Source organism: Molothrus ater, chromosome 5 (genome assembly GCF_012460135.2).
Source record: "Molothrus ater isolate BHLD 08-10-18 breed brown headed cowbird chromosome 5, BPBGC_Mater_1.1, whole genome shotgun sequence".
Classification (NCBI taxonomy): domain Eukaryota; kingdom Metazoa; phylum Chordata; class Aves; order Passeriformes; family Icteridae; genus Molothrus; species Molothrus ater.
In genome coordinates, this window is record NC_050482.2 from 23,448,736 (window position 1) to 23,470,418 (window position 21,683).

A 21,683-nucleotide genomic window follows, 5' to 3' on the forward strand; every position below is an offset into this window, starting at 1 on the left:
GAAGTATTCCTTACTTTGGATGTTTCAGAAGGACTAAATCCTGCTACATAAGGTGTACCTAAGTAATCAGGTCTTCCTAAGTCAAAATCCTGCCCGTGAAATCAGAATTGGCAACAAAGAGATTGGTGTGATGTGACAGAGAGGATTATGACTTCAAGTAGGAATTAAATAGCAGGGACTCAAATGAGACAAAAATCCTATTTTCAAGGGAAGAAAATAAATCCTAGTAATTGTAGGAAAAGAAGAACATGATACGAAGGGGAATGCACAATGGGCTCTAAGATGAGCTGTTTCTTAATTCATTCCAAAGCCATGAGACACAAAGAGCTCTCTGAGGATTAAATAAGCTACCAGCTATGATGCAGAAGTTTATATTAATGAACTTTTTTTTTTTTTAGATATTTAAAATGTTTGAAACTGCAAGTTTTCTTTACAAACTGAGAGCACAAGTGTATCCCCTCTTTTTAATTCCTCTAGTATTAAGACAGTTTTCTTTCCTTTTGAGAAAAGAACACTGCAGATGGTATTGTTTGTTAGGTTTGGGTTTGTTTTTTGGGATTTTTTTTTTGTTTTTTTTTTAATGAAGGGAACATTCCTGAAACCATTTAAGTGGCAAAAGTCCAATATAAGAATTTCTAGAATGCAGCCCCATTGAAGAACTAGGTTGCGAGATTAAGAATGTGTTTTATAAAGGAAAATGTTTGATTCTACCTTGCAAATATAAAAAAAATAGTGCTTTGGTCAAACATGCAATCAGCCCAAATACCTATAGTCGTAGCCTGCAGTTCCTTGCGTTTGTAGGTTTGGTTTTTTTTTTTTTTTTAATCTAAATCTAGCTGCTTTTTGTGCTTTGGCCCAGACAGAATAAGTGGAAGGCTTTTGATAATTTTTCCAAGACAAAATGCCATCTTTCTGGGAGTTTGCTAAAATAGGCTCAGGTCATCTTGCAGTGCAAGTGCTCATGTCCTTCTTTCTGTGTGGAGAAATGGATTGCTCTGGACATTAAAAAATGACCTCTCACTGGTCAATGATTAAGACATACTGTGGGAGAAAGTGCACCATATGCAGCATTTCTTTTAGATTCTGAAGTCAACCTGAGAGGTAGTATAGCCACCATTAACCTAAAAAAAGACCCTTACTTCTCTAAAAGATTTTTTATGTATTTATTACAGGTTTAGAGGCTGGAACATGAAGGCAGAGCTGTCAGCATAGTAGTTTCTTTTTTCTTAATGTGAGGCTAAGTCAATACTTGGAATCATCTCAAGAAAACCTTACACTCTTCCAAAGAAGGGACTAATTTAATCTCAAACATGCGCTTTAACTTCTCTAAACCAACAAATACTAATTTAGTCATTATATATGTTTCATGATGTGTAGGATATTGTATGATGTTAAAATATGTATTAGTCTTATTAAGCTCTAGGAATTCCTCTTCAGATTAGTGCTATTGTACCCATCAATGAAATGGTAAGTAACTTTTAAATTTCACATTAGATAAATACATATTTCTCATTTTGAATTTGCGTTTTGTTTCGTATAGTATCTTCAAACAAATAACTGTTTTGTCTGTGTAATTAGACCAAATTTCAACCAATTTAGCTTTAAACACCTGTGGTACCTAATTAGGAGCCTACTCTCCCTGAGTTCTTGGAGTCAACAGAGGGAGAAACAACTCCAGAAAGCAATCTATCCTACCTACAATCTCAGTGTATGTAGGCAGGTGTCCATTGACTACAAAAGGCAGTCTGGAATGGCTGTGGTCCTTGAGTTATGTGTCTTTGCATTAGGATACTTTGCATTTAAGCAAAATGGTCCTGAGACTAAGAGCCTGAGCCAGTCTGCTACGTCAAAAGGAAGCTACCCTGGACTTTAAGTGTCTTTAAGGTCACATCCTTAGAAGGAGAAACTCAGAGTGAATTCATGCAGAAAACTAATTAATGACTACAGTTCATATTCCTGGTTTCACTGAAGCACTTTGGGAAGCCTTTGACAAAGATGCCTCTTGCCAGACTTACTCTGTGTTGCCACAGCCACATTCCTATGCACATGCAGAATCTTCAGTGTCATCAAATGCTCCTGTTTCACTCCACAAACAAAATTTTAAAAATTATTTTTCTTTTACTTCACAGTTTTTGACTTAACTGTCTTTTTTATTTTTGTTCTCTATAACATACTGCATGGCAATCTTTCAATCTGCATCCAAACATTACCGTTTTGGATACTGCTTTTTTCTTTGTATTTCAGGAAATGTAGGGTTTGGATGCTGGCCACCTTCCTCTGCTCCTGCAAAAACCTCACAACGATCAATGGCTCCTTGCCTAATTAGTCCCATCTCTCTGATACTGTGAATCCTTTCTAAACTGTTTTGTTACTAGATTGGCTCTGCTCTTCAATACCTGACGTGGAGGATACCCAGAGAGGGTATTGCAGCTCTGACTATGAGTGACTGCAATTGTATCCTTCCCATTTTTAATAACTGGTTTCTGTTCCAGCAAAACTTCCATCATTTCAAGTTTCAGCAGCTTTATAGGAATCCTATATGAAAGAGATGAATATGAGCAAAAATATAGTTAATAGAAACAATGTGTCATTCACTGGCACAGATGAATATAGAACATTTTTCAGAAGTTAGTAGATTGAATAAAGTTATTATCTTGCATTGCAAATCGCTTCCTTAGTCCATCCAGCTCTCAGCAAAGAAAGAAGCCTGAGGTCAGGCAGGCTGGCATGAGGCTGGTAACTCTTCAAAACTGAGAACATCTGGAGAGCTGCCTGTAGGGGCACCTTTTATGCCAGTAATTGCTAATAGCCCCTGCACCACAGTTCAGAACAGGAAATAGAAACCTTCTTTCATGTTAATGATTGCTTTCTAATTGCATAAACAGCAATGAGATAGCAGTCATTTATAGAAAGCTACTCCTCCAGCTCAGGGAGGAAATAATTTTTTTGGTGGTGTTTCTGGTGGCATTGCTGTGGTGAATGTTGAGTCCAAGCTTCCAAAAGGGAGAAAGGATGAAATAAAATATCTTTTCAACAAAAGTGAAGCATTACTTATGGGGCTTTTTGCATGAAATTATTGTTTTGTAAAAATTGAAAAAATAATAAAAAATACAAATCAGAAAAGCTAGCATTTTTTCACATCAGTTTTATTAGCCTGGAGCAGAGTGAACGGTTTACAAATCCTTAGAAACATTTAGTTAGACTTGATATCATGGTGTTACTGGATGTCATCTGATCCTAGCAGTCGTAAAATCAAGATATTACAATCAAAAACTGTCCTAAACTCATTATGCTCTACATGGTCCCAAAAGATACATGTTACAGAGAGATGTTAGATTTATTAATTTTTTTAGCTTCATCACAAAATTAGACAAATATTTTATTGTATGATTAGCAATACTTCACCTTGAAGGCAGTTTTCAGCACAGGCCATTCAGTTATAAGTTATGCTGCTAAGACAGTCTGACAGCTTGCACAATATTCTTGCTGTCCAAGTTAAAATATGTTTCAATGAAATCATACTTGCTTCACAGGAGGCCATAGCTTTGTTTAGCAATTAGACATTATCTTGCTGTAGTTTCATCAATCATAAGTCAAATAGCAAGAAAATATCTAATTTGAGTTATAACATTTTTAAAGCAAGATCATAAGAAACCAAATCATCACAGTGTCAGATCTTTAGTTTCCTTCCAATTTTGTATGTAGCATTGCCCAGTCATTTAAAAAGGATTGCTATATAACATAAAACAGCCTCAAGAATAGAGCAGTTAGAGTGTAGGTATTTTATATACAATGTGTGAATAAAAAAAATATCAAAACAAATCGAATCGAATTAAAGTTAAAGCAATAGACAGCAGAAGTGTGAAACACTAGACAGTAGACACATTTCTATAAATACAGCTCTGTAAGAAGAAACCAAACCTCTTGTTTAGTAAAGATCTTAAAAGCAGAGTTTGAAAATGGTTGAAGTCCATTTGCAGCTTCTGCTCTGCTTTCAATATCCTCTGCAAACTGGTCATATAATTTACAGTGAGTTTGGTCATTTAATTTTATCTGTTTTACTGGATGGAAATGTTGTTTAGATGGGACAACAGTCCTTCCAAACCTCTTACTGTACTCTTCTATTTCATCCTCCAGTTATAGCAATTAGGGCAGAAGATAATGTAACATGGAAAGCTTTAAAAGAAAGAGTAGCACTGTGCAGCATAGCTATTGATGTCTGATGCCCCACCTGTCTTATGTCTAAGGAAGGGTGATCTCATTAGCTTCCTTCACAGTGAATAATAATAGGGTGTTTCATCTCCAGCCACTTGCTAGTTTTCATGAAATTATAAAAACTGCTTATCTTTAGTCTTTTTACCCCTCTAAAATGACATTCAAGAATTAGTGTGAGTTTGACAGACAGAGTGACATTGGAAATTACTGTATTCACTCTATTTTGAAATTTACTTAATTAGCTAGAAAACCGTTCTACAAATTCCCATTTTTCTTTGTTTTGGTGGTTCATCCTGAGAATTTCTGGCCAGCTTACTCAAGAGATCTGAACACATTCTTTTCCATTCTCTTTATAGAGGACTTTCACATTTCACCCCCTTTAGGTGAAACTCTGGTTACGTTAGGCAGCTACAATTATTAGCACAAAGGTTGCCCTTGTCTGGTAGCCATAACCCTGAACTACATCAAAGGATTATAACTGAGAAGTGTGAATCCCTCTGCAGCTTTTCCACAGCTGCTAGTGTAAATAATTGCAACTGCTGGCCAGAGGTGGGTGTAGACCAGCTGTTCTTGAACACCAGCTCTTTGTGGCCTATCCCCTTCTGAGACTCTAGTCCAGACAGCTCAAGCACTTTGTAGCTTTTGGGGATCTCAGGAAAGCATTCTGTAACAGACTTGTGTACATGTGTGCACATGTTTGAGAGATCATCACAAAAACCAAGCACAGTATAGATTGTTCATTGATTTGTTGATTTATTATGAGAAATGCTTATTTCAAAGGTAGAATTAGTGGTTAATATCATTCATATTACTGGAGAAATATTTCTGTTATGAAAGAAACACTTATTCTATCATATTCTCCCAATCTCTTTTCTTTGACTAACAAAGTGTAATAAAGAATTCATGTTTCTTTCTTCTGTTTTAATGTCATCATGACTGTGCCTGCCTTTCTTCTGAATTCATGATCTCCTATTGTGTTTCATTACATATGGAAAGCTCAAATACATATCTGTTTAAATTTGCTCAACCTTTTAGGAAATTACAGAATCCAATATTATGTTTGAATAATAGATATTTTGCCATTTGGTTTGTTGAAATGTAAATATCATGACTCCATGTAAAACAGAAATGACAGATGGAGAAAGCTGTACATGCATACTCTCACAGAAAAGTAAGAAATGTGCATTTGTGTCATTTCAAGCTTGATCTAGAGAAGTTTTGCATGCAGAAATACATTTTTCATGGTAAAACTGGAAAGGTAGATAGACTATTGTTATTGCTTTCTGGTTTTCTTTGTTTTGTATTGGACATGTAGTTGCCAAGATGGTAGCTTTTCAAAGAAAAGATTTGATGGTTGGCAGTAGAGAAGTAGAATTGCAAATAACTGCTTTTATTTCATTTTTTTCCCCCAGTTCATTGCCTGAACAAAAGATTTATAAACCCCCAAAGCATTGTTGTATATTGACCCAGAGCTAAAGTTCATTGATCACACCACTGAAAGAAAAGAATGAAAATAAATTAACATATTCATAAAATCTTTTTAGAAATATTTCATTTGGATTTTTTACTTTATTTCTATTTTTCCCCAAGTTTGGCATTTAATAAAGCAAAAAGTCATTTCAAACAATGAAAAAGAAATGTTGAAAAAACAGATTTTCAGATTTCCCTTTTCATACAAATCTATTAAAAGTTATTTCTAACTAAAGGCTTTTTTCAGAGAAAAAGAAAAATCATAAACCAGAAATTTTCTATTTGCTGTAGACTTTTCAAAATTTATTAATTAATTTAGTCTTTGATAGAGGTTTCACATTTGGTTCTGGTCTGCCATAACAGCTAATACAAAGTTTGCTGTCCTTGTAATTACCTCAAGCTTTAGCAGGGCTTGGTGGGAACACAGGGAGATTCAGTGCAGAAATCTTACTGGAGGACCAGGGCCCAATTTTAAAATATGAGATTCCTTGTGCAAGGACCCATCTGTAAGCAAGAATTTATTCACAGTGAATGTTGTCTTAGGAAAGAAACCTGCAGGATATGGTAGCCACTTGGAAAATCCTTTGTTATTTGAAGAAAAATGTGCGTGCTTCCCTTACAGCTTTGTGCTATGCTTTGTTCAGTTAAGACTATAATTGTGAAAGCAAACATTTTTTAGGCTTTGATCCTCCCAGTAATTGCAAACATGATTAATGCTACACTCATTAATAGGTATCTTTACCCTGAAGAGCTATCCAGAATATCTGCATTAGTTTCAGAATGGTTGTATGAAAACTTACTTGTGTCTTGGACACTCTTTACCTCTATTTTTATGCTGGTTGAGTATTTCATGTTTTACAGTGCAACTAATATATGTAATAAACCAATAAGGATTCTGATTATGCTTCTGTAACTCTTACTCCTTGACATAAAATCTTTTTCCTACTGTGTAAGTAAGATTAATTTGTAATCTTATATGCTTACTGACATCTCCCACAGTGTTCAAAGTAGGCTAAATATGTTAAATCTTGAGTACAACTTAGGCCTAAATTATAAAAATTAAACAGTCTTGTCCACACAGTTTCATATGACTGTATCTAAGAGAAAAAAATGAAAGATCACCTTATTTATTGTTCAGGAAAATACAAATAAACAAAAAAAACCCCAAACTCATAACTTGGTATGTTTACAAATGTCAGCTGTAAAGAACTGCTATTTGTTTTTTTGTTTGTGACAATAGGAAATCCTAATATTTAGTACTGTGTGTTGTGCATGAACTTCTGATTTACTGTCCAAGAATCTTTGGATATTTGATAGGTGCAGATACTAACAATTTCCTGAGGTAAGGGTACAAAAGGTAATTTTGGGATGACATATGAGTATTTGATAGCATTGCAAGGTTATAATGAAGATTGTTAGCAACATGAAGTGTTACTCAGTGTTAATAAAGAATCAGCTCCAGGGACAAAGCTGAAGATGCAGAGGCTCTCTAAGGCCACATTACAAGGTGGGATGCATCTCATCTAAATTTTATCACCTTAAAATTAAGAATTGAATTCAAGACACTATTCTGAGCTTCTTGTATTCTTCATAAAGGCAAGTAATTGCATCTCACCTTTACTTGTAGTATCATTCAGTAGATCCTTTTTTTACTCCTATTATTTGTTATACTGCTGCATAAAAGAAAAATAGTAAAATGAATTCCAGGAGGTTTTAATGAGATATCTGTAAAGCCCTTTTGCATAAAATGTTATTTTGTGAGAGAAAGATGACAGCTTTAAAATACTTATTACTCATTAAAACATACAAAAGGTTGTGTACTAAAAAGTGAATCATGGCCTCAAACAGAAAAATCAACTGATGTGCTGCAAAGCTGTTTATATCCTATGTTCTAAGCCACCATTGCTTCTGTGTCATGTAAGCACTGTTAGACAGTCCTGTGCTGTTGCATGAAGCTTCCATGCATTTAACACAGTGTAGAAAAAGGAAACTACAACTGACTTTGACAGGATTAAATTATACAACTAATCCTTTTTGTTCCAGATGTCAATACATAAAAGTAATATCAGAGAGTCAAATGCAGAACCTCATACATTATTTTAATCCCTCTTCCAGTGCTGCAGGTTACAGATCTGGAAATTATAGCATGTAAAAGCTTCTAAAACTGGACTTCTTTCTCATTGCTTTAAGATCCAGTACTGATAATAATAAACATTTTTCTGAGTTATTTTGGAATCCAATATGTGATTAGTAAATGAATTGTAAATTGGTTACACAAAATGATGGAGGGAGTTCAGCATTTTATGGCAGGTGAAAAGCATGTCACACATACTGGCTTTCCATCTGTGACAGCATACCTAGACAGTGCCAAACTGAAAACTAGGCAGCATGCAACAGCTGAGAAGACAAGGTGTGATGTGCATTTAATTTCACCAAGAGAACTGGCGCATGCCACAGAATACATCAACAAGTATTGCAAAATCACTGTTTTACGTGAATGAATGCAGGTACATCTATGTGTATACAGGCATACATATGTATGAATTCTATGTGCATATGTATTGTTTGCTTGGGTATTGTATTTATTGTAGAGACAATCTTGTGTGACTGTGACAGCTAACACTTTAGGTGTGTACTACCTGCACTTTTTGCAGGTGCCGAATGGCTAAAATATATATACATTGTATAAAATCTATGCAGAGTCTGATAATTTTCTAGTGCAGAGAAGTTACTCATTGTGTGAAGATTGCCAAGAAAAGGAATTTATTGAAATCTATGTATCTATTTTCTCTTTAAACCAGCAGTCTCTCAATAAGAAATAATAAAAAGACTGCTTTTGTGGAGCCTAAAATGCTTTATGCTTTGCTGCTGCAAATTTAGTCAGCAAAAGCAGCTCAACTCATCTAAAACTCATTTATGAGTTGTGCTGACATGATTGAAACCATCAATGGTACAAAAACAATGACAGGAAAAAAAAAGTTTTTTTTTTATTTTAAGCTTCATTGAAAATAAACGACAGAACATTTGTCAAATAGGAATAGTTGGTGATTAGTAGAATTTAAGATGTCATGAAAATCTAAAATAAGGATACTTCAAGTGTTTGTGGATCAAAGGTAGGCTAAATTTACTACAATGGGAAATAAAAAAAATATTTTAATTTATTATAGCAAGAAATAAAAAAATCCTAATAATTATATAGTGCAGTTGCCCCTAGATTTTTGGCCAAAATTGGTACAATGTGGACATAATTTATTTTATACTCAGATTTTGGAACCTATGTCTATCTAGGGATTTGCAGCATTCAGAACAGAATAACAGCAGCAGAGCAGCCAAGGGGTTTTCTGGAGGTCCCACATGTATGCACCTGCAGATGAATCCAGTAGATCCTGGAAAGATTTTCTTTTGGGCAACAGACACACTTTTCTGTGATTTCAGGCAGGCTGCCCACAGAGATTAGTAGTTCATTTCTCTGGTGAAAGCTGCTGCTGGTGTCAAGAGACCTTCACAGGCTGAAGGGAAGCTTGTAAGCTGAAAAGCAAGGAAGAGCAGAAGCCACTCTTGTTTCCAAGAGTAATACTTGATTTGAGCAATAGTTTTGTCTTCACTGCAGCAATTCCAAAACACTCATCTAAAAGAATTTCCAAACTTATAGTTTAGAGCAGTTTATGTAGGTCTTTTAAGGAAATTCTATTATTGCTTCACTTGGTGTACATTTTTGTACAAACTGTACTTTTATATGTATTCTTTATGTATATCTATGGTTTGAATATAAATTTATGTTTGAATACATGGAAGATGCTTTCAGAAAAGTCAGGGTTTTGTGTTTCTCTTTTAATCTCCCTGTTTGTTTTCCAGGAAGACTTTCAGTCCTTAAAAAAATATTAAATGAATTTTCAGTTTTGATGCACAAGAAAGGAATATATATAACTTTTCTTTTTATAGATGATTATAGCAAAGCAGATAATGAGGGGTGAAATCTGCAAATATTTATTTAAATGAAACAGTGAATTTTCCGTGGAAATATTCTGACTCATTTTGTGCTCATTTTCCAAGAATATTCTAGGAAACTAATTTACTGAGTGGCTGCTTAAAATATGTATTGTTACTGAATAGTGGATGCACCAAAGAAATTAATGGTTGGAGTTCTAATATGCTGTTATTGAAAATGGACAATAAGCTATTAGTTCTAAGTTCTGGTCTGCTTCAGAGAATGAAGAGGAAAACGTGACTGCTGCTTATACGCTAACTACAATGATTCCCAAAAATTTCCCGCTGTACTTTGCAACTATAGTCACACATCATCATCATTATTATCATCAACTACACCATCTTTCTACAAATATGATGTATATTTCTGGCTTAATGCATAGTCAAACTTGTCTTATAATATAACCAAACATGGGCAGAAATATTTGCAGAAGAGGAAGCCAGATGTTCTGTGGGAAGACCTGTATTCACATAGATGATAAAGTGCAGAGAACGAATGCCCTATTTCTTTTGTTGCTACTTATAAGTAATAAGAGGTCAAAATCGAATTAGTCTTTACTTTTATTCCATTCTTTCAGTAAATTTCTTGCTACAGTATTACCAAGTATATTTGCTGAGAGAATTTGGCTAATGTTAACAAATAAATAAATAAATGCTATTATTATATTGTGGATCTTTAAACTAATCCCAGATTTCTGTTCAGAGGTGTGCCTTTTAGTGTGTATGAGTCTCAGACTGTTGATTCTTGCCCTGTGGATGCCTGACCCAGGCCTGTGGGTCTCAGGTGTGTGCAACAGGCAACCTTGGGTTCCTCCTGTGCTCTCTTACCCTGCATGTCAGCCTGGAGGGGTCACAAATCAGCAAATACAAGCGGCCATACACCAAAGGGTAGGTCATTGTGTGAAGACTTGTGCTCAAAGGCTTCAGCAGGGAGGCAGGCTACATCAGAGCAAGGTGTATTATGGCCTTCTGCTCACCCTGGGTGACCCGCTCGAGTGCGCCGTTGTCTGTCTTGCAGCTGAAAGGAAGATGCTTTTTCACAACTGTTCAAAAAGGAAGAAAGGAAGCTATATTCAGCAAATAAATTATTAACTCTGAATGATTCCCTCATCTCTATGGCACAGTTATTGCTGCCCCAGTTTTCTGTCTCGCATATGAAGCATAAAATATCATTCCTGTCCTCAAAGCCTTTTCTTATAGAAATTGGTGAGATTGTTGCAAGTCAGAATTAAGCAAGATGAGGTAGCATCTTTTGGCAAAGAATATATAATTTCACAATTCAATGTTTTCAAGATCTTCTTCTGTTCTTGAATTGAAAAAGAGAGATGCCAATGAGATAAATGCAGGGAAGAATGGCCCTGAAATTTCTCTGACATGACAAGGTCTACTTAGATACATCCATCGGCAGCGAAATGTTTACATTTGGAATATACTTGGTACAGTGGTCTCAAGATACATTTTCAGCCCTTTTAGCTCCTTTCTTATAGGAGTTTGATACAACTCAGCAGTGTGACTTTTCACAGATGTCAAAGGGCTGAACAGAAATCTGTAAGTCATCTACATCAGCCAATGCAAAGATTTTACTGGATGTAAATGCTAGCCTTACATACATAAATGAGTACTTTTACTGAACTAAGAGAAGTTATGGAAAGTAGCCCAGATGTTTTCAGGATAAATTAAACTTCCTAGTGTATCGACTCATGATTTTTTTCGGATCATTCACACTAGAAAATTGAAGAAAATTGTCTGGGTAAAAAGTACTTACTTTTTTATTATATATCTGTTCAACAATAGAAATCATTATCTCTGTCTTCCAAATACTGGGAAATGAGTGGGAAATGAAACAAGAAAGGAATATGACCTTCTGAAAATATGACAGTAAAGCAGGATCAGAAGTTAGATTTGAGTCAGTATCTGCTGAATCCCAAATCAGTTTGCAGACTCTCTGCTTGTATCTGTATCTGTACAGATATACCCCTGAATAACTACACTTATATATAACTCTTTTTATAAGTAAACCAAGTGTTTTTTTCTAAATTATCATCATGATATGTGAGGAGCTTTGTAGATGCAGTAATATTCTATTATTGAGAATGCCATTTACTCTTCTTGTTAGTGATTAGGACAGAGACCAGAGAATAAAGCAGATGAATGAAATATTTTTGAGGAAAAGCTTTTTGATTATGCAGACACCTAAACACATGTATATGGATAAATTCATTTCATATTGAAGTTTTTCAGTGTAATGTAGGAAAACCTCACTTTATTAACAAAAACTGTTGGCTGAAAATGTAGTGAAAATGTCAGTCTCTTAGTGTATTTAGAAATCCATCCACTACATAAATTTATGTAGTTATGTAAGATATTTTGACTGGATGTTTTTGCATGTGAGACTTTGTTTTCAGTAATTCCTAAAGAAAAAGGACATTTTATTTTGGGAATTTCTTTCAAGTTTCTATGAACATAAAATCTTATTCCAGAATTGCAATAATTGCAATTAGCTTCCAATGATTATTTCTCTTCTCTATAAATTTAAATAGTACCATAAATATTTAATGTAAATTTATAAATCAGTTTAATGTAAATATAAACTTGCAATTTACATTTTTAAGATAGGTTTTAAAAGTCTGCAAGATGCTTATGATTAAATATAATTATTTATATATTTAATATAAATATACTGATATATAAATATATTATATATATTTATTTATTTATTCCCCCCAGTGTTTGGGGGAAGTAAAAATCGGATGATCTACCTGAAAGATCATCTTAATTCAGCTGGTCAGTGGTTGTTATTTGCAGTGGTACATAGTATACCACTGATATTAGCCCTGAGAGAAGCAGTCATCTGTGTGAGGGTCTTGGCTCCAAATGCTTCCTGAGGAATTCAGAAGGCGAGGGAAACGGTTCCAAGTCTTCCTTCCACAAACTGGCGCCTTCCACTTCCTTAGCAAAGCAGATGGAGGCACAAGTTACATCACGTGCTGAGTGATGCTGTTCCCTCCGTGCAGCCTGTGCGAGTCGGATCTGATGCCTTTCTTCTGGAGGCCAGGACACTGTAAAGAAGAAGAAATTTCTCCTTGACTAAAATTTTCTTAGTGAATCAATATGGTGAACAACCAATTTAAATAAGCTGCTGTAGATATTTAAGCTGCTAAAAGTTAGTATATACTCAAATGTAGCCTTCATACTGAGCCCCTCAAGTTCTTCCTAGTGGCTCATATGGTCATCCCACAGCCAACTTGGAAGATCATTCAACCTAAGTGCCCTTCATTACAGGAGGCGCAAAGCAGGTTTAAATTTGGCCCATAGCAAATACATTATTCAATTCATAGGGAAAAAACACCTCTGCATAGCCAAGCCTCACTATAGTTTTTTAAGATCCTTTTTAAAGCTTTTTGTGTAGCTTTCATTCTTCTGCTATTATCCTATTTCTCTGTATCTGGATTTTGCTGATTTTTTTTATGTCAATTTAAGCAAGCCAGGAGCAGAATAAGAAGAAAATTCACTCAAGGCTCAGGCTTGAACACATTTTTCTGTTAGAGATTTATAGCAAGCATTTTGAATTTATCCAGCTTGACACATGTAAATATCTTTAGCCCTATTTCTTCTTTTTAGCATGACAAACAAAAGTCCTCCCCCAAAATAAAAACTGAGGTATTTGAAGTTACTGCTGGTTTTGGCCAGCAAAATCCTCTTTGTTTCTGTTTTTTGTGAGTTAGGGGCCTAAATAGGCTTAGTTTCCTCAGTTGGCTCCCAGTTAGTCAATGCTTTCCTGAGGTATTTCTTTATCCTTTCTGCAAAATAAATTCCCAAAGTGGTTCACTGGAAATTTGAGTCATGATCTGAAGGTTACCAAAGACCTCTTCACTAGTTGTGGATTAAATACTACCTGAAGGTTTAGATAAAGGTTCTGAGATAAGAGTACAGCTGGATAATCTGGAAGAGACTATGCCAGTTTCCTTATTTATAAAAAAGAAATTACTTGTGGACTAAGTCTATTCCTGGATAGTCCAGGCTAAACTGACTGTACAGGATTCAAACTGAGATCAATAACTGAGACTAGAATTGGCTTTTGTGTCAGTTTGAATCTGTAAATATATATACTCACCTGTTGGTAAGTATGTGACTGCAGGATTTTTTGGTAGTGGTTTAGTATAGTTGAGCTAAGTCCTTTGACTAACACTGGAGGGGGTTATGGATAGTCAGCAAACACAAGTTTAACCATGATCTGACTAACTAGTGAAGAAAGTGTGTGAATGAATGTTTGCTGAAACAGAGTAAACACCACCACAGCAGGTTGTGAAGCAAACAGATCTGCAGAAGATACTGAAAACGGAGCAGTTTCTTGGAAATGCAGCTCTGTTATCTGTGCCTTGAGAATGTGTGCAAATCTCAGAATTCTCTCTCCCAAATAGGTCTGAGTGATAAATCAGTTTTCCTACCCACAAGATGTAGTTAAAATTTATTGGGAAATGAAGCCATAAAATAAAAATATGATCTTGCATCAACTTGTAAAGGAAATTTTTAGATATTTACAAGCTTCATCCTCCTTCCTTGTTCCGCCCCTGTTATGTACCCTTTTGTGTGAGGAAGAACCTGGTCCTCAGTTCCGACTCAAGTCAGAAATTTGAATCTGAATGCTCTGACAACAGGAGGCTGAGGCATTTGTTAATTGCCAAATCAGCTCTTCAATTAGATGGTCTTTCAAAACATCCTTTTCCCTGAGCACCATTACCAGAAATGTCTGAAGTCAGTCTCCAGTCATCCTGGCCAAATGAGTTACCCAAAATGTGATGCTCAAACAGAAAGACTTGTCAAGTCATGATAGCTAAGCTATTGGAGTCCCCCCTTCTCTTAAAGAGCCCAAGTGAAATGAGCTACTTTAAAGTGCAAAACTACTGAGCTTCACCTATTTTGTTTTCAACATCCATGCATTCTTCTATTACACTTTATTATACAGAGCTCCAAAGAGAATTTGATAATTACCTATTCATGAGAAAACACTCCCCTTCTTAGCCTAGATTCCCTTGTCCTGAAGGTCAGTTTGGAAGTTATTTTTCTTTTCAAAGTCATCTTTGACATAGGTGTCAATCTGCACTTGGAATGATGCAGGTTTGCATAAAAAACCAAAAGACTGCAATTGAAAATTTACAGATAAGACAATTCTCATTTTGGAAAAGGAAAAATAAGAAACAGTAGGAAAGGAGCAGCTATAGGCTATGTAATAGTTGTAGAGCAGCAATAGTCAATGCATACAAAGCTCAGAATGCAGCAGTTTTCTAAAATGTTTATAATGTCAGACAGTTTTATGATATTAGTTATGCAATAAAGTAATTTTGAAGCCATGTATTTCCTGGAAGCTAATGACTGGACACTGGGTCTAACACCCCACGAAATGGCTTGTCATTTTATCTTACTATATTATTCTGTGGAAGAAGCAGACATCATGATTCTGTCAGTAAACTTCTGAACCAGTTCCCCCATGATTTAATAGCATCTGATTTATTGTATTTAGTGATCCTCTACAGGAAAAAATGGATGAAGTGCTTTATAATTTTAGCATATCTCCACTTTTCTTTGCCTTTAAAACTCTAATCCCTCTTTTATTTAGGGGCATAGGCCAAAAACAACCATAGTTCAGAAGATATTTTTCCAGAAACCTGAAATCTCTCATAACTGTTTAAGCATGAGAGCTTATATGAAACATGAAATCTCTCATAACTGTTTAAGCATGAGAGCTTATATGAAGATGGTTTTGTACTGTGAAGCAGTGGACCACATCCCTTTCACATGAAAATCATAATACTCCTGACTTCATTCTAAATCAGTATAACTTTGTTCATTTCTGTTAAATGAGTGCCTGACCCAAGGCTTTCCATAGAGAACTGGTGGCCTTCCTGTGCATATTTCAGTTTTGAAAGAGTTTCTCTGGAGTGTCTTCTGATAAACCTAGTGATTTTACCAACACATTTTCTAGTAGCAGCTGTATTAGTAGGTAAAATTATCCAAGAACCAACCTTGGTTGGTGGTGGCAAGTTGCACATAGTTTTCTCCTTGTTCTCAGAGTCTTCGTGCATCCAAACTGTTGGGAATAGTTCCTTGCCTAGACTTTTCCAAGAATGCTCCTTGGGCACTGTGTAGGACAGTTCTGATTTGCCCAGGTCAAAGCTCTTTTATGGACTATGCTAAGAATTCAAGAGTATGATTGACTGTATACAAGAACTTTTGCCTGTGACTTGTTTAGATGTTGCTTTTAGATCTGGTGCCTTTCGTTGTTGTGTAGGAATTCAGTTAAATTGGGAAAGTGATTTTTTCCCCTTAAAAATTGATGCTTGAGTAAATTGCGTCCTGTTGATTCCAGAATTGTTATACATTTGGTGTCTCTTGGACTGAACTGCTTTGAATGTTAAGCTAGTTTTATTAAATTACTGACTCTGAAAATAAGTTCTGTATTGTCTTCTGATGCATTTTTTCCCCTGGAAAATCAAGATGATCCTACATGCACTGCACAAGCTGAGTTTATAAATCTTCTTAAAGTCTTTGTTGCTCACTATGTATCTCCACAATTATGGTAAAAGTGAAGCTCTTCAGTTATGCAATAATTATAGTCAAAGTTCTGTGCAAAAGTGCTGAGCCTTGAGCAGTACATTGAAAACCAGTGAGGGAAATCAAATCAAGAAAAATTAGTATGTTTTGCAAATATCAGTTTCCCTTTCTATATGGCCTGAATATCTGCAGTTACTATAAACACTATGGAATATATATCTGTAGAAACAATCAGCCACAACAAATGTATATATTTCAATCCAGAAAGTGAACAAATGAAAGAACATTGTCAGGTTATGCTGTATGGTAGTTGTTCTTCATTTCAGGTATTTCACATTCTGTAGAAGAGCCTGAATTTACCTGCTCAGGGCAGACTACTAAACAAGTTGCTCATTCTATTTTTTTGAAACAATTGCTTTTAGGACATGATGCTGCAATAAAATGTGCTGTCCTTCCACAGTCATGTAATCAACTGCATATAGGCAACTGCAATCCAACCTATGCAACAGCAGGTCTGTCAGAAATTTACTTCCTTTGATGCAAACATTTATGAAAAAAAGAGTTCCTCTTTCTTTTTGCTTTATGTTGTTTTTCTTTAGCTGAATACATCTAAGTTGCTGGCAGTTTCACTGTTAGCTGGCTAATACTGAGATTGTTAGCTTTCATTAAGTCAGTATGGAGCTTGATTCCCACTGTTCTTTCAACTTCCATTAGAAACTATTTAATTGAAGCTCGTCATACAATGTCTGTTAACCCTGACTGAGATGTGCTCAGCTTTTTAAAGAAAATTGCAGCTGTTCCATTTGGGCCACTTATATCTGTAGCAGAAGGTCACCTACTAGTTATGAATGAAATTGTGGCAGCTTAGGGCTTGTGGTATTTTATTTATTTATTTACTTACTTATTTACTTTCTTACTTATTAATGTAGAAAATTTTTTCTACTGATTAATGTTGAAAAATCCAGTCAGTATGCCAGTCAGGACTCTTCTAAGTTCTCTGCCAGACTAGTCTCAAATTTGAATCCTGAGCACATAACCACCCTATAAGTTAATGTTGCCATAATGTTTCCTGAGGCACTTAAAGTGTTCTATTTCTGCAGTAAAAGTTCCAAAAGCAATCAATTTTTGATAGTGGGGAGTAGATCGATGTTTCTCTTATACTGGTACCCACCAGGAACCATAACCTAGGGACCTCTTTTAGTTTTTCTGCACAGTCTGACCCAACAATTATTTACTGCATGCTGAGCAGAGTATGTTCTGCATAGAGCATAGCCAAAAAGGGCTGGTTGGAGCACTTACTGTGGAAGCAGATAATATAAGTCCAGCTCTTTTTCACCCTTCCCCTCACCTTAAGAGCATTTGAATGCAGCTTTTTCAAGAGTGATTTAACTATGAGAGTCTCTTTGGGTCTGACTCCCAGATTTCTTAACAAACCTTATATCTGAAACAGGAATACTTTCTTCATCTGTCTAAGCTCTAAAACCTAGAGTCAATTTGTTGTCTGGCTTTATTTTAAGAATTCATTCAAGAAGAAGCATTTTCCACGTGGCCAGGAGGCATATATCTCTGTACTACTTTCTTTTGGGTGGGTAGAAATCACAGTTCAGATTTATCTTACCAATGAGGAATTTGAATGCATCTCAGAAGAAAAGGAGCTATTGGATTATTCAGCTATTGGATAGAGGGAGGAGAATGCAATGCTGCAGAGGACCTCTGAGGAATGGCTGGCTTAGATGTAGTTTTAGCATTATATCATGCTAGAATGTGAATATTGCAAGGTATTGAAAAAAAAATAGTGAAAAACCATAAATAAGAGGGAAAGAGGTTCCTAGCTTCTTGATAGCTGCAGTATTTATGTGAGTAAAAGCATGAAGAGGTGTATCTGTTGGTAATGGGGTTGAAGGGTCCATTTGACACTGACAATACAGGCAGGGATAGCACTTTTTCCATTTATTTTCTTGTAAATTCCTCAGCACCCCTATGTTACAACCATGGGAAAATTACTCCATGGTTTTATTTTGTGAGCATTATATAGGTAACATCTGCCCAAATAAGTGGCTATTTTAATGGATGTTTGACTATCACAAACTCATTAACACTAAAATAATACAGATATTATTGTACTTCTGTTGTCTCTGCCTATATTTTTGATTACATACATACTTCCTGAGTTACCTACTCCTTGACTACTCATATGGTAAGTTTAGTCTTTGTAAAAATTAAATAGTTACACTCAATAATCCATTACAGTCTCCACACATTAGACTGCATTAAGAAAAAAGTCAATAATGCAATGGGGCATTTTCTTATTTAACTTTTAAAAATATTTCCTCATTGGAGCAGTGTCTTCCAGACTTGGTTAGGGCTGTTACAAGAGGGATTATTCCAGCCTACTGTCAGTTTTTGTCTTGAGAATACTTTGATATTAAATGCCAGAATTACTGTTTAATTAGCTATAGAAAGCATACATTTTTGCCTGAACACAAGTATTTTTCTGTACATATAAAGTAGGAAATGTTTTTTTTTGTTGCCATAGATGTTGTGTTTTAATGGCACAGTGCATCCTGCACATGGATTCACGAGCTGTGCTACCACGTCAGCTCTGCTCCCAAGAGACATGACTTGGACAAGAGAGGGTGAAAGCTGTTTCTTTCACAGCACTTATTAAATCTACTGCCACTCCGCTAAGCGATATCTAATTTCATATTATCAACCACTTTGATTTTTTTAATTTCCCGGAGGCAGATAACAGAGTGTACCTTGAGCTGCTGATTAAGTCTTTTTCCTAGTTAGCCTAAGCAGTGCTCATCCTCAGGTGAATTGTTTAAACAGCCTCTCCCAAGTCATATTTTACCATGAAGGTGAATCAGGCCTCTTTATTATGTCTAGAACTTAATGATATACCATCAATCCTTGTTTCTTAATGAAATTATCTGAAAAAATATCTACTTATATTTGGAATTAAGTCCAAATGTCCAGTATAGTTTCACTGAGCCCATATAGTATTTACTTGACCTTCACAGCTGTCTTACTTTGCATAGGTATTGTCTTGAATTGATTTCAGGTTTTTTTTCTTTTCTTTTTTTCTCCCCTGGTAATACTTCAGTGGTTTCCATGTGTTAGTTTTAAATCCAAGGTATTGTCTGTTCAGTTCAACACTGAATACCACTGTATGTTTTTTCCATCATATTTTGTCCCTTGGTCTGTGAACTCTTCATGCAATGGACACTGATGACAGCAGTGCTATCTCCAGATTCCCTGGGCAGCTTCTGTGTTGTTAGGAAAGTACCTATTACATGATAGTTCCATTAGCCCTGCTCTATGCCATTCATAGTTTCCAGCTGTTGCTTGTTATTGTGCTCTTTGCTTTACATCTCCACTGTTCTCTCTTGTGAAGAGATATTGTTCTCCCTGTCCCTACCTGAGCACTATTTTTGTATTATGAGAATGCTCATGTTGCTATTTCAGCTCTGTTTGGCTCATCTTCCGTGTATTGAGGCCACCTGATACAGGACTTCTGCTTTGGGAACGGTAAGTAACATTGCCTGCTCTTGAATCTGAGTGACAGTGTCTCTTCCCAGAAGTGGGCTCCTTTTATATGTGGCTCCTTTTATATATGTGACTATTTTTTCTCTTATTAGTTCTCTTTTGAAGTCTACATATCTGCAGCATTCAGCAAACCTATCAAGTGCTCTCATGAAATCTTCATTATTTGCCTTTTACTCCTAGCATTTTATTGTAGCAAGTGATCCTGATACTCTTGCTTGGAGGAAGTCATAGAGAATAATAGACTACTCAAGCTTCTGAGGCATGCTTTCCTGTCAGTGTAAACTTAGAGAACATAGCTGGAAGGAACCAGTTCAGTTGCACCTTAAGAATAGTTTGACATCAGTTTGTTTCTTAGTCAAATTACTTGTTTCTTAGTCAGTCAGCAGCTTGCTGCTGTCATTTGTTCTTCTTGAATTGGTTCCCTTAACTCCATAATGAAAATCTGTCCCCTAAGACAGTTTGTCATATATTTTCTTAATTAGTCTAATAGCATATACCATAATATAAAGCTAAGACAAGAAATGGTGATATTTATTGTACAAAGCTATTTTCTCTGACTGAATATATTAAAATCCATGAGGAAAGCTAACTTGTTTTGACACCAGGGCACATGAGAACAGTGTGTTGTACAGCCCTGATGGCATGTAATCATATTAGCTGATTTAGATCTGGATCACAGGTATTCTTTGTTGTTTAATCAGCTTCAGAAGTTAACCAAGTTATGCTGGTTTAGAATGTTGTATCTGGAGGAAAATTGCTTTCCTGTGATATGACAAAACTGATTAATATTCAGTATTGTAGCTTCTGAAAACAGGTATGCTATTTAGTTACCTATTTTACCATACCAAAAAAGGCAGTGATACATATTGAAGATTAATTATGTAATTGAAATATATTTTTAAGGAAAACTGACTTTTAACATAAAATTTATTTTTAAGAAAAAAAATATCAATGCTGTTGTCTGATTTTTCTATGAAAATGAAAAACCAAAGATGTTTTAAAGATTTTGGTGAATGGTATCTATCAAAACAATTTTTGGAAAAAAATGTTTTTAACAAGTATGTTTTTTTCACAAGGAATTATTCTCCTAAGTTTGTTTCCTCCTTTTGAGAACCAACTCATAATGAGATTTTTCTGAAATTACTTTTCCCGGAATCATATTTTTTAAGAGACCTAGCACTCAAAATTTTGAATAAATATCATTTTTCTGGTAAGAATCACCCATCCATTCTAGTGTCTGCTGAACTCAGTGAGAGTATATGACTCATAAATTCATATAACCATTTTAAGATGGAAGGTATTTCTGAAGGTTATGTAGTCAAAATCCTATTCAAAGAGGGACTGATTTCAGTTTTTTTCAGGATACAAATTTTTCTGGAAGACTCTATACAGACATTGACTCCTGTGATAATCTGTGTCTAAATGTGCTGTTTACATATATGTTGGGGCTCAAAATATGACTTACCAACAGAAAGGAACATGAAGTTTGCTTTCACAGTTTGACAAGGCTTCCTGCATTTCCTCCAGTTGTGAAAGCATTTTAAGCTTGAGCCTCTGATAAAACAAAGCTTTGCAGTTCAATATTCACATAAACATTCATTTTAGTTCACGTTTCGAAGAGTACTAATTTTTTCATTTGGTATAGTTATGAAGCTTGATGCATGTGTATGGATGAAAATTATAAATATAAGTATGTCCTCTGCATTTTGTCCAATTATTTAATTTTGCAAGATTCTGCATGTGAGCATGATGAAGAAGGGAGAAGAACAGCTCTGGACCATCTTCTTTGCCCTTCATGAGGGTTGAATGAGAAGTAGGAGTATTGAGTCAGGGTTGTGTGACTGTCAGGAGCACTGGCACCAAAGTATGGAGGGGGTAGAATCTGGTTCAGACCTGTGCAGTGGGAGATT